This window comes from Schistocerca serialis, chromosome 2 (genome assembly GCF_023864345.2).
Source record: "Schistocerca serialis cubense isolate TAMUIC-IGC-003099 chromosome 2, iqSchSeri2.2, whole genome shotgun sequence".
Taxonomy (NCBI): domain Eukaryota; kingdom Metazoa; phylum Arthropoda; class Insecta; order Orthoptera; family Acrididae; genus Schistocerca; species Schistocerca serialis.
In genome coordinates, this window is record NC_064639.1 from 733,035,653 (window position 1) to 733,049,469 (window position 13,817).

Here is a 13,817-nt window from a genome sequence, read left to right on the forward strand (position 1 = left end):
CTAATTCCGTTTCATTTAAGTCAATATTTTATTATTTGCACCATATATTTAAAGTATGTGCACAATACTTGGTAACTAGATGGAAAGGGTGAAAGTCGTCTATGAATAATCTTAACAGATGAAAGTTCCTAAGAGGAATCTGTTATGCTATCTACGAGCAGATAAAAATAAATATTAATAAGTGCGCGATGATGCAGGTTCAGATGAAGATTCAATTCATGCCAAATAGCTTTTTATGAATGTTTCATTTGCTCAATTGTCCTCGTTTCCACTAACACTATAATTTACATTATGAAACTCATATTTGGTACATAGCCTAAACCAGAAGCGTAAGACTCATTTTCAAATGCACATATTCATACTGTGTAGCATGCAGGGATGTACAAATGAAAATAAGGTATGTAGGGTTGAAACCAGTCTGTGATGTATCAAGATTATTCACTATCAAGGCCCCTGCTACAGAATCTAAGAGTTGTAAAAGTTCTTAATCTCACTCAGCTATACATTTGTGTAAGATGTCCATAATCGTCTGCCATACTGTGGCCTTTTATAAACTGGTGCACTGACTACTTACTGTAGGCCTGTCTTCATCCCTGCACACAGCAGGTACACATCATACACATTTACACAATTAGAAGATTAAAGTTACTGTATGGAAGATCAACACACAAAATACCGAACCAGCACTTAGCCACATTCGTTAATAACTCGAACACGTCACAATATTTTTCGGAACACGTTACTCAGCGAAACATTAAGACCCTGCAACCTTGCGCACTACTGGCGACTTCTCGGTCCACGGGCTCGTAAGAAAGTGCCGACGCTGAATAACCAACGAGCGGCTGTATGGAGGGAGGTGCACTTAGGTTCCTACACCTACACACCATCGGCGGATAACTAACTGGTTAGAGTTGCTATTCTCTGCGACGGGTAGAACGACCACTAGACTGCATTTATGCAGTTTGTATTTAGTATTCCCATCAAGCCTGCTAGGTTATATAAGTTGTGTGAACAGTGTAGGATGTTTTGTGGTCACTGCGAAGGACAAGGAGATGCAGTCCATTTGTGTAGAACAGCACTAGCAGCATCTGGCAGACTTTTAGAAGGACTAATTTTAGGTCATAACTTATTCATTTGGTCGAATCGTGCAATATCTAGATTTGTGAAGCATTTGGATCTGTTACTGGCCCCATGTTGATGGCATGGGACATTGATGACATAACACACGTTGTCAAGAGTCTAGTCGACCACGTCTGACCAGCAAAACCTCCCAGGGCGCAGTATTTTGGTGCAATTTTTCACTAGAACAATATTCGTTCACACTTGGAACATGTCTCGATGAAATGTGTAAGTGATTTTGAGGTACTCTCGCAACCCCAGAGACTTCGTTAAAAAAACCGCTGCGGCAAGCAGAACAGCTTAGTACCAGTAATATAGATGTGAAAGACCTGTGTGATCAAAACTATCAACTTACTGATATTCCTAGAGAACGTGAATGGTTCTGAAAATTGAACTGTGGCACTGCTGGCGCAGAACTCGATAGGAAACTATACGTCAAACTGAACTGAGCTCGCACTGGACATGGTCAATACGCAGACTCACTTTCCAAGCGGGGTGCCATGGAGTCTCCTACTTGTGGCTGTGAGGCTCCGAACCAGACAATCAAGCACATTAGAGACAAATGCAACTTGCGTTCCTATCCCGAGAGTTGGAGCGATCTCATGAAATCTGATGATACAGCTCTTATATGGATTATAAAAGTAGACATAGACGTTTAGTGACCTTTATACGTAGTCTTTATCTTTTTGTATTCTTGTTATGTACGTATACAAACGTTACACACCTGTATTTTTACACCGCATTAGAGCCGTACGAATAAACCCCATATCTGTTCCTGATGCATGCTGAATAGGTCAGTTAGTAAAACGTCATCAACTAATGAATTAAAGGCTTCAATATTATGCGTTTCGGGGTAACCCATCATCAGATATCCGTGAAACACGGGACATATAGTGTAATACCTCCGCCGGGGACTACTTTCGCCAACTCACAGTGCCCACTGTCTAGGCCCAGGAAGGGAAGGGAGCCGAACACCATGGGGCGAGCTCCCAAGACATGGGCACAGAAGCCATTCTGCAACCACACAGGGGTAGGCGAGAAGACGTCTCCGCCTCGCTTAAGAATGGACACGTTGCGAAGATCCGGGTGGACAATGAGAAATATGCCAAAAATTGTTGGATCACTGCAGCCACTTGGACAGAATGTCAAGAATGCGCACGTGAAAGCATGTGAATTCTTTTGGCCACACAGCTGCTGTTTTACCTGCCTTAGAAATCGAGAACGTCTCGACAATTCCAGCACCCCAGATCCAAAGGGAGGAGCATACACAAGGCACGATGATATCACGCAGGGTTGTGTGTGAAACAAGTCAGTCTGCTTAAAAAGAATCTAAAGAGCGATAATTGAAACCAACACTTGTACTGTAATTCAGCGTCGTTTATTCAAAGCATGCAACCAGTTACGACTCTAAAAACCGTGATCTTCAGGCCCCAAGCATAACTACCACCAACGTACGTTGTGGTTCGTACATTGAACGCACATTAGATTTGACTCATCAAGATGCCGCTTTTTTGCGTCTAAACTGGTAGCACGTTTTGAAAAAACGACGTTGAATTACAATTCAGCTGTTAGTTTCACTTATCATTATTCAAGCACTGCTGCCCCGCTGTCCTCGATGGATTACGAGATGCTTAAAAAGATATTTTCTGGACAGCAACGACGTTCCTTGTGAATCACCGTCGCCAACAGATTTCATTTCGTAGCACAAACTATCCAGGCCTCACGTAGAGACAGCAGTTACAAAGAGGTGTTGTGTGGCTGCTTTCGCAACAACTTCCGAATCCAGAAAAACATCGAAACAATGAGCGACCAACGATGAAAACAGCCTTGTCGGTGAAATCGTTAGAAAGACGCCAATCTTCAAGTCGCACATCAGCACACGCAAGATGGGGTATTTCGACACGCACGGAGAAGCGTGGACATGAAACGGTGATCAGTCATTCGCTATCATTACAAACTGAGTCCGCCAGTGACAACGTCAAGAGAAGGAAGATTTCGAGAAATCGGTGTGCTGTGAGATGGATGAGGAGTAAAGTGGACAGGCGGTGAGAGAATGCGGAAGCAAAAGGACATGGAGGCTATTCGATCCATCGTCAAAACCACTTCCCGACACCGTGATATCGCACTTCGGCCACGCAACCAGCAACGAGCAGTCCACGTGGATACCGTACCTGGGCCTCGTAGGGCCGCGGGTCACCGATGAGAGCGGATGTCATGCTTCACATCTCCGTGAAGAAGCGCCGTAACCCGCGCAGCGCCTTCCGCCAACAACACCACACGACGAATGGTGAGATGGGTCAATTCCCCCACCCCCTCCTCTCCTTCCCTTAATAACTGAGTAGTGTCCACGTTTAGTCAAATCAGCCCTAAGGTTTTTGTACAAGAGTTATTTACGAGGTGCATTCAAGTTCTAAGGCCTCCAATTTTTTTTCTCCGGACTGGAAAGAGATAGAAACATGTGCATTGTTTTAAAATGAGGCCGCGTTCATTGTCAATATGTCCCAGAGATGGCAGCACCATACGGCAGATGGAATTTTACCGTCAGCGGCGAGAGTGAGAACAGTTTTAAATACTTAAAATGGCGACGTTTTCTGTGGTGTCACCGCCAGACACCACACTTGTTAGGTGGTAGCTTTAAATCGGCCGCGGTCCATTAGTACATGTCGGACCCACGTGTCGCCACTGTGTGATCGCAGACCGAGCGCCACCACAAGGCAGGTCTCGAGATACGGACTAGCACTCGCCCCAGTTGTACGGACGACGTAGCTAGCGACTACACTGACGAAGCCTCGCTCATTTCCAGAGCAGATAGAATAGCCTTCAGCTAAGTCAATAGCTACGACCTAGCAAGGCGCCATTAGTAACATTGTATGTATCTAAAGAGTCTCACTTGTATCGCCACAATCTCCAGATGTACCAAAAGGATGGATTAAAGTTAAGTATTCCAGAAGCTACGTACTTTTCTTTGTAGCATTCCTTACGTATCCTGTTTCAGACCTCACGCCCATCTGCGTGAGCGTAGCGTGTGCCTTTCGGCTTCCTCTCATTGTGTCTAGGCTGTCTTGTCTAGACACAACATTTTTGGCGACGAGTCAACGGAAAGGGTCTTGTTCTTTCTAATTGCTTACATTTACTTGTGTCATGGCTTCGCCAGATGTACTGTGCGAATTTTATCGCTTGCAGAATCAGCAGACGCAGGCATTATTGGATGCCCTTGGACAGCTCGTCCAGGGTCAACGTGCACTGCAAAACGATGCGGCCGCCGCCGCTTCATCGCTACTGCAGCCACAACATGCAGTTGCACCACCATTCCGTAATTTTCAAGCAGACGTGGAAACATGGACGGAGTGGTCATGCCAGTTTGGATTTCATCTCGCCGCCTACAGAATTCAAGGTAACGATCGGCAGCCTCATGTATTGGCGTGTGTAGGGGTGCAAACGTACCGTGTGATAGTGAAATTATTTCCCCGACGCGACGTAGCAACTCTGTCCTACAAAGAAATTTTGTCTGCTTTAGATTCAAAGAAACAGTAAATGTCATTGCAAAAAGGTATACGTTCTTTCGTACAAAACGTACGGCCGGTCAGACTAATAGGGAGTGGGTTACAACATTGTAAGGCTTTACAAGGGACTGTGCTTTTGAGTGTGAATGTGGACTCCCTTATTCAGATACAATGGTACGTGATGCAATTGCACAGAACGTTTCTGATGTTCGTATACTAGTCAATCCCTCCCTTCAACAAATGATAGACATACTGGATAGGCAAGACACACTTGACTTCGCTCAGGAAGCATTTGCAACTTCGCCAGCCGTGTGTAACATTAACCAGCCCGCCGGGCGCGCTGCTCGGACCTGTAAACTGCCCTCGCGCACGTCCACCCAGCTGCCGCCACGCTCTAAACCAGGTGTGCCGCGCCAGCACACAAATGCAGTGAAATCATGCCCATGGTGTGCTACTAGACATTCGCGTGAAAATTGCCCGTCACGCCAAGCTATTTGCTTTTTCTGTAATAAGAAAGGACATGTTCAAAGTGTTTGCCAGAAAAAGCTCATATCAGACAATCACAACCATTCCAGGCCTTTTGCTTCGCACCGGAATCGAACCAAGAATACTCAGGCTCGTGAACCTTCGCCCATGGACATTCATGTAGTTAATTCCACTTCGTCCAGTGCCACTTCCTCTAACAGTGACTGTGTTCGTCCCACAAAACGTGTGCGTCGCCGTCGACGGAAATCCCGTCAGGTCGCAAGTGGTTCTGTACCTGTATCAGTTCAAATTGCACGAGAAAGTCGCTCTTGTCGTCAGCAGGACAATAAACTTTTTGTAGATTTGGACTTTAATGGCAAGGTCATACCATTCCAGCTCAATACCGGAGCTGCAGTTTCATTGCTCAATCATGACACGTACAAACAACTGGGCAAACCTCCGTTGCGTGCCGCAAATGTTAAGTTAAATAGTTATTCAGGTCAGAATATCCCTGTGTTAGGACAGTGCACTCTTCTTGCAACATACAAGGGACAAACAACACTTGTGTCATTTTACGTTCTTCGTTCTTCTTCTGCAGTGAACTTGTTTGGTTTAGATTTATTTCAATTGTTTAACATGTCTATTGTAAATCAGGTCCTATCAGAGAATCAGACTGTGCCTTCGGACAGTGTTTCTCGTCTGTGTGAAGAATTTGCAGACATTTTTGCACCGGGCCTTGGTTGCGCTAAGAACTATGAAGCACATTTGGAACTGAATGTCAACGCGCAACCGAAATTTTTCAGAGCGCGCAATGTTCCTCACGCATTGCGTGATGAGGTCGCAAGAATATTACACGATTTAGAATCACAAGGTGTGAGTGAATGTGCGCAATGCCTCTTCCATTTCAGCTCCGCTTCATCGCTTACGCCGTACAGGTGTTCCGTTCGTCTGGACGACGGAATGCGACCGCGCTTTTCGCCAGTTGCAATTGGCGTTGCTTTCAAATACTTGCCTTACGCCATTCGATCCCCGGAAACCCCTTTTGTTGATGGTAGATGCATCGGATTTCGGGATCGGTGCTGTGCTTGCGCACAAAGATGGATCGCATGATCGCCCTGTTGCCTTTGCGTCCAAATTGCTCTCGTCTGCGCAAAGAAATTATTCACAGATAGAGAAAGAAGCTTTGGCTCTCGTATTTGGTGTTACTAAGTTCCATGATTTCTTGTATGGTCGTCACTTTACCATCATCACAGACCACAAACCTTTGACGTCGCTTTCTCATCCGAACAAGCCTGTACCTCCGCGTACAGCACAGAAATTCATTCCCTGGTCTATTTTCATCTCGCAGTACTGCTACGATATCTTGTATCGGTCCACTGCTAAGCACGGAAACACCGATGCGTTGTCCCGTTTGCCTGTTGCTGAGGATAGAGCATTCGATTCTTCCGAACTTGCTCGCATATTCATTGATTCGGAAACTGATGAAGTGGTCGCATCGTTTCCGATTGATTTTCGTCGTGTAGCTACAGCCACAGCTGCTGACCCTGTCCTTGCTACCGTTTTGCGTTTTGTTGCTACGCAATGGCCCTTGTCAAAGTCACGGATCGAGGATCCGTTGGTTCGCCGATTTTTTGCTCACAAGGAGAGACTTTTTGTACGACGTGGTGTTTTGTTGTTGCGTTCTGATAATGATCAGTCCAGAGTCGTGGTCCCATGTTCGTTACGGTCCTCTGTTTTACGGCTTCTTCACCAAGGACATTGGGGTATAGTGCGAACGAAACAACTTGCTCGTTAGCACTGTACTTGGTTCGGAATCGATGCTGCGATTACGAATATGCGTTCTTCTTGCATGGCGTGTGCCGAACAACAATCCGCACCGCCGCGGGAAGTCTTTGCATGGCCAAAAGCCACTTCCCCTTGGCAACGCTTGCACATCGATTTTGCTGGTCCATTCTGGAATGCTCGATGGTTGGTTCTGGTAGATGCCTTCAGTAATTTTCCTTTTGCTGTCCGGATGTCTTCCACGACGTCATCTGCTACCATCCAAGCGTTGTCTGCTATCTTTTGCATTGAAGGTCTTCCGCAGACTATTGTTTCCGACAGTAGCCCACCATTCATGTCCTCCGAATTTCAGTCATTCTGCCAGGCGAATGGTATTCAACATCTGACATCCGCGCCGTTTTCGCTTCAGTCAAACGGTGCCGCTGAACGATTGGTCCGGACTTTCAAGTCACAGATGTTGAAGTTGAAAGAGTCGCATTCTCGGGAGGACGCGTTGTTGCTCTTTTTGTCATCGTATCGCTCTCAGCCCCGTGATGGTCGCTCGCCGTCTGAGTTGCTCCACGGTCGTCCTCATCGAACCTTGATGTCTTTGCTGCACCCGCCGCATCAGGTTCCTGTGCAGCGGCAGACTCCTGCTTTTGCTCCAGGCGACGTTGTATTCTATCGCAACTATCGAGGTTCACGGCGTTGGCTCGCACGGCGCATTCTTCGCTGCCTCGGCCGCGCGATGTATTTGGTTTTGGGGGCCTCTGGTGAGGTGCGTCGGCATCTCAATCAGCTGCACCTCTGTCGTCGCACGGGTTCTGCCGCTCCCCGTCTGCTTTCAGCGACGGTGCCGTCCCGTCAGCGCCCTGGGGACCCATCTACTGGCTCGCCTCATCCCCAGGTGTTACCGACGCTGCCTTCCATTTTGCCCCATGGCGACGCGTCGCCGCCGCCGCCGCTTGGTCTCCCGCCGGCGCTGCCCGCAGTGGACGCTTCGCTGCAGCCGCCAAGCGCCTCCCTGGGTCACGCGCCGCCGATCGCTTCCCGTGACCAGCTGTCCTCCGCCATGGAACTCTTGCCCGCTCCAGACCCCATGACGTCGTCATCGCGCGTCGGATACCCCGACGCAATGGAGGTCGACCCTTCGGCCCCTCCTGTCTCTTTACGGGCGCATACACCGCATGTTGACGTGCACCCTGGACTAGGTTCTCAGGCGTTTCCTAGATCCCCTCGGCCGAATGGCCGGGTGCGGGTGGCACAGCCTCGCCTGTTGTTAGGCTCCCCACCTCATCGCATACGTCAACATGGGGTCCTCCCCACGGCGGGCGGAAGCCTTATAACACGACCGTTCGCCGATTTGCGGGGGAGGAATGTGGTGTCACCGCCAGACACCACACTTGCTAGGTGGTAGCTTCAAATCGGCCGCGGTCCATTAGTACATGTCGGACCCGCGTGTCGCCACTGTGTGATCGCAGACCGAGCGCCACCACAAGGCAGGTCTCGAGATACGGACTAGCACTCGCCCCAGTTGTACGGACGACGTAGCTAGCGACTACACTGACGAAGCCTCGCTCATTTGCAGAGCAGATAGTTAGAATAGCCTTCAGCTAAGTCAATAGCTACTACCTAGCAAGGCGCCATTAGTAACATTGCATGTATCTAAAGAGTCTCACTTGTATCGCCACAATCTCCAGATGTACCAAAAGGATGGATTAAAGTTAAGTATTCCAGAAGCTACGTACTTTTCTTTATAGCATTCCTTACGTATCCTGTTTCAGACCTCACGCCCATCTGCGTGAGCGTAGCTCGTGCCTTTCGGCTTCCTCTCATTGTGTGTAGGCTGTCTTGTCTAGACACAACATTTTCCTTACTTGAACAGCGTGCAATCATTCGTTTTCTGAATTTGCGTGGTGTGAAACCAATTGAAATTCATTGACAGTTGAAGGAGACGTGTGGTGATGGAGTTATGGATGTGTCGAAAGTGCGTTCGTGGTTGCGACAGTTTAATGAAGGCAGAACATCGTGTGACAACAAACCGAAACAACCTCAGGCTCGCACAAGCCGGTCTGACGACATGATCGAGAAAGTGGAGAGAATTGTTTTGGGGGATCGCCGAATGACTGTTGAACAGATCGCCTCCAGAGTTGGCATTTCTGTGGGTTCTGTGCACACAATCCTGCATGACGACCTGAAAATGCGAAAAGTGTCATCCAGGTGGGTGCCACGAATGCTGACGGACGACCACATGGCTGCCCGTGTGGCATGTTACCGAGCAATGTTGACGCGCAACGACAGCATGAATGGGACTTTCTTTTCGTCGGTTGTGACAATGGATGAGACGTGGATGCCATTTTTCAATCCAGAAACAAAGCGCCAGTCAGCTCAATGGAAGCACACAGATTCACCGCCACCAAAAAAATTTCGGGTAACCGCCAGCGCTGAAAAAATGATGGTGTCCATGTTCTGGGGCAGCGAGGGCGTAATCCTTACCCATTGCGTTCCAAAGGGCACTACGGTAACAGGTGCATCCTACGAAAATGTTTTGAAGAACAAATTCCTTCCTGCACTGCAACAAAAACGTCCGGGATGTGCTGCGCGTGTTCTGTTTCACCAAGACAACGAACCCGCACATCGAGCTAACATTACGCAACAGATTCTTCGTGATAACAACTTTGAAGTGATTCCTCATGCTCCCTACTCACCTGACCTGGCTCCTAGTGACTTTTGGCTTTTTTCAACAATGAAAGACACTCTCCGTGGCCGCACATTCACCAGCCGTGCTGCTATTGCCTCAGCGATTTTCCAGTGGTCAAAACAGACTCCTAAAGAAGCTTACACCGCTGCCATGGAATCATGGCGTCAGCGTTGTGAAAAATGTGTACGTCTGCAGGACGATTACGTCGAGAAGTAACGCCAGTTTCATCGATTTCGGGTGAGTAGTTAATCAGAAAAAAAATCGGAGGCCTTAGAACTTGAATGCACCTCGTAATAACAGCAAATATTTCAAGTTTTAATCATCTAAACAATCTTTCTCACTTGCTTATCCAAACCTTAATCTCATGACCTTTTACTTTTTGATTCCACGTAATTATTGATTTCACTTAATTATTGACTCCTAACGTGGGGCAATCTCATTAGCCAACTACATGACATTTCATGCAGAAGATCAGAGATTTCGCAAATCACTTCGGTTTCGGCGCTCAGCGTGGCGCGATCTCATTGGTAATATTCGTACTATGTGATATCACAAACAATTGTTAATTTTTCTACGATAGTAGCGTAATAATAACAACAGTAATGACATGATGCATTAAAGAAACATCCATAATATGTAGCTAAAAAACACAAATCATACACTTGGAAATGTGCCGATCAACTGAAGTTATATGTTACATATGTAACAGTCAGAGACAGACTGACGTCTACACAGTGATTCAAGCATTACAAAACAAAATTCTACCCGAATGCGTCGATATTGTAACCTTAGTTGCGCATACGAACCTTGTCATAACATTAATGAACGCAAAATAATAGAAGATCAACCAGTTCGGTCAAGCCGTTCTCAGTGATGATCTTTTATGCGTGCTGCAACCGATTTTCATTTATATACCGAGCGAGGTGGCGCAGTGGTTAGCACACTGGACTCGCATTCTGGATGACGTCGCTCCAATCCCGCGTCCGGCCACCCTGATTTAGGTTTTCCGTGATTTTCCTAAATCGCTCCAAGCAAATGCCAGGGTGGTTCCTTTGAAAAGGCACGGCCGACTTCCTTCCTCGTCCTTTCCTAACCTGATGAGACCGAAGACCTCTCTGTTTGGTGTCCTCCCCTGAACAACCCCCTCATTTACATAACTTGTCTTTTGGATCTTTCTGGTTACATCACTTTGCGTTTTTTTAAGAAGTTGTAGTACACAAGTGTTCGTTTGTCACTTCACGCTGCGTTACGCCTCTAAGGGTACACTAGCGCCGTCTACCGGTAGAATTTTGTTTCGTGTTGGTAATACTACTATGGAACGTTCAGTCTACCTCTGACAGTTGTTTATGTAACATATAACGTCAGTTGATTTCTACAACTCGATGTACCTGGTATGTGTCTTTTACTTGCTACTTAATGGAAGTTTTGAAAGAAAGTGAAACACCTACAGCAGTCCTTATGATGTCATTTATTGTGTAACTACCAGTTTAGACGCTTCAGTCTACCATCTTCAGGCCTGTGTGCGTAAACAGTAATAATAGCATTATCAACCATGAAATACAAATACGTACTAACAACAGAATGAGAATCAAGGTCAAGACTCTACAAGTGAATTACAGTAATAATTTGATAGTACCAACAGTTGAATCCATTGTCACATACCTAAAGTATAACATACCGAATTTCTACTCTATACGTTGCACAAATATACTATTTACTAATAACTTCATTAATTGAATATTCCATCATTCTTTTTGGACAGTCGGGCAATACATTATTTACACATCCCTGAGATAACGTACTGAACGACAAAATAACTGCAGAAAATGGTAAATGTACGAAAGAGACCACAACCTCAAAAACAAGCTATGCGAAGAAACATGCATATTGCACATGTAGCCCTTGCTTAGGGACAGGAACACATCAATGTTACAAACGCTAAGCTGAAAACTGCATACAGGCATATTTATGTCATATAAATGGTGTAAATTTTTAAGCTGACAAACCAGAATAACTCTAAAAATACGCTTCACACAATAAAATGAGTAGAATTCAAAGTTTATTATTTTCGAGGGGGACATATGCTAGTGCTAAAATTAGCCCGCCACCCTAGCCCCCTGGGAAACCCCCATTTTTTATTGCAGAATCAGATTCTATATAAAAAACTACGTACATTTTGTCTCAAACATTTGTTTTGATTTTGGTAGTTGGCGCTGTAATTCAAGAAAATCAATGTTCTCATTTTTGCGTGGGAAACGGTTATGGATTAATAAAAAAAACTTATTTACTTTGTAAATGTTGATTCGCTAAAACTAAAACTCACTCTATCTCCCCGTAGGGTGGGGTTTGAGGGAAAGGAATTAGAGTTTTACAAATGTTGACCCAAATATTAATTTTTTCCACAGATTCGAATAAGTTTTGTTTGTTTCGTGGTCATGAGGCCACACAACTTTTCATTATCAAACAAATCATCTGACTAGCTAACTAACTATCCAAACATCCTACTAACTAACGCGTGAACCCATTAACTCACAGAGCAAACAAAGTAAAAGACTAACTGAGGAAAAGACAAACCCACTCGCTAACTAAAGATAAACGTATTCCCGTTTAAGATTTGATGGTCCTAGAAAGGAATGGTTGGTTTCTTTTTGTTGTTGATTATTTGCAAATACTTACGAGTAAATGAATTTCGAGGTGCTAGTTTCCAGTGAGTCCCCTCGCCTTTCACTTTCGGCCTGCTTGTTGTCCGTAAATCCCTTGCATCTCACCGTTTACTGAAATCAGATGTTCAGAGTGGACGCCTGACATACACCACTATATAACGACATTGGGAGTTTTAAAAAACATATAAGTGCAAAAAAAAAAAAACAGGTAAGTTCAAAACTATTACCACAGTTCCGGAATGGCCATCAAGATGTTCCACATGCTGGACTGGAAATTAAGAAATAACCTCGTCGTTTGAATGCAACATTCTACCTCTAACAGGATTTCAGCACTAAACTACCTGCTACTTTGCCAAATAACATCCGCATCAAATCTGTCGCGTTCAATCGACAACGACTACAATATTGTAGCTTGATATCTGTGACATTATATTTCTCTGAGCTGAAAGTTGTTATAACAAAAGCGACATGCATAGTGATGTACTCTTTTGCCGCTAAACTAAGTTATTAAATTACGATCGGTTCCAACGCATTGGCTGTGATATTTACACTCGTCTTTTGACCTGTTTAACAACTTTGTCAGGCGTAAGTGAATTTAAAGCATTGTAACAACTCTGCCAGTATAGAGAACAGGGTGTAAACTGTCGGATGCATTACTCCTGATAGCCGCTGATGCTTTTCACGCATCACTGCCTCAGTGAAGCTTTTATGTGAGCTTTAATGGATTGACCTTCGATGCTGCGTTATACTGGCACGGTGTGGTTTAAACAACAATAATCTGCCCATGTTGTTCTCTAGAGCGTATTATCGGTGGGAGGAGTTAAAACTTTAATGAGTAAAGCTAACGCATTTTTTCCGTGATGATCATCTTATCCAATCAACTTGTGAAGAAAGCGCTATTGTAATGAGAAATTCAATAATTATAAAAAGATTTTATGAAATTTATATGAAAGTTTTGCTATCATTTTCCTTTGAGGAATGTTACGTAGAAGAGATTGCTCATAATTACGACTATTGCTTGTAGTAACGAAATCTGTAAAACGAATGTAGGCGGACTCATTTTAAAAAAGAAGTCTAGCTATTTGTAGACCATGTAATTAGTACGTACATATATGGGTTTGAACAGTTAATCACTGACTTGTACACACACATTTATCAACCACGTTTATAGGAATTATGCATTCTAATCATTTGTTTCACCCAAAAATTACGATGTTGAAAAATGTTAATTACTAACAGAATTATTTGTCAAAATTTTAAAATGTTTGGCTGTTATCATTTACCTTGAAGAATTATTTGTATTTCCTTCATCGACGACTGTAGTGGAAACCGTTCATACACTAGGAATTCCTCCCGCACTGGTTACTTTCGGTTTCGCAAAATCTCACCTCTGAATAACAATTGCAGTCAGGATGATTATAAATAAGTCTCTTATTGTGGTTACATTCAAAACATTCAGGCTCCAGAAGTACTATTTCTTGTTCTTCCTAAAGTATAGACTTCAAAGTTTATGAAGATAAAGCAGCAATAAGTATTTGATATAAGCGGCTACCACTTTGAAACATTTCATGCCAGTACAGATCTAACATACATTTTAATACACTG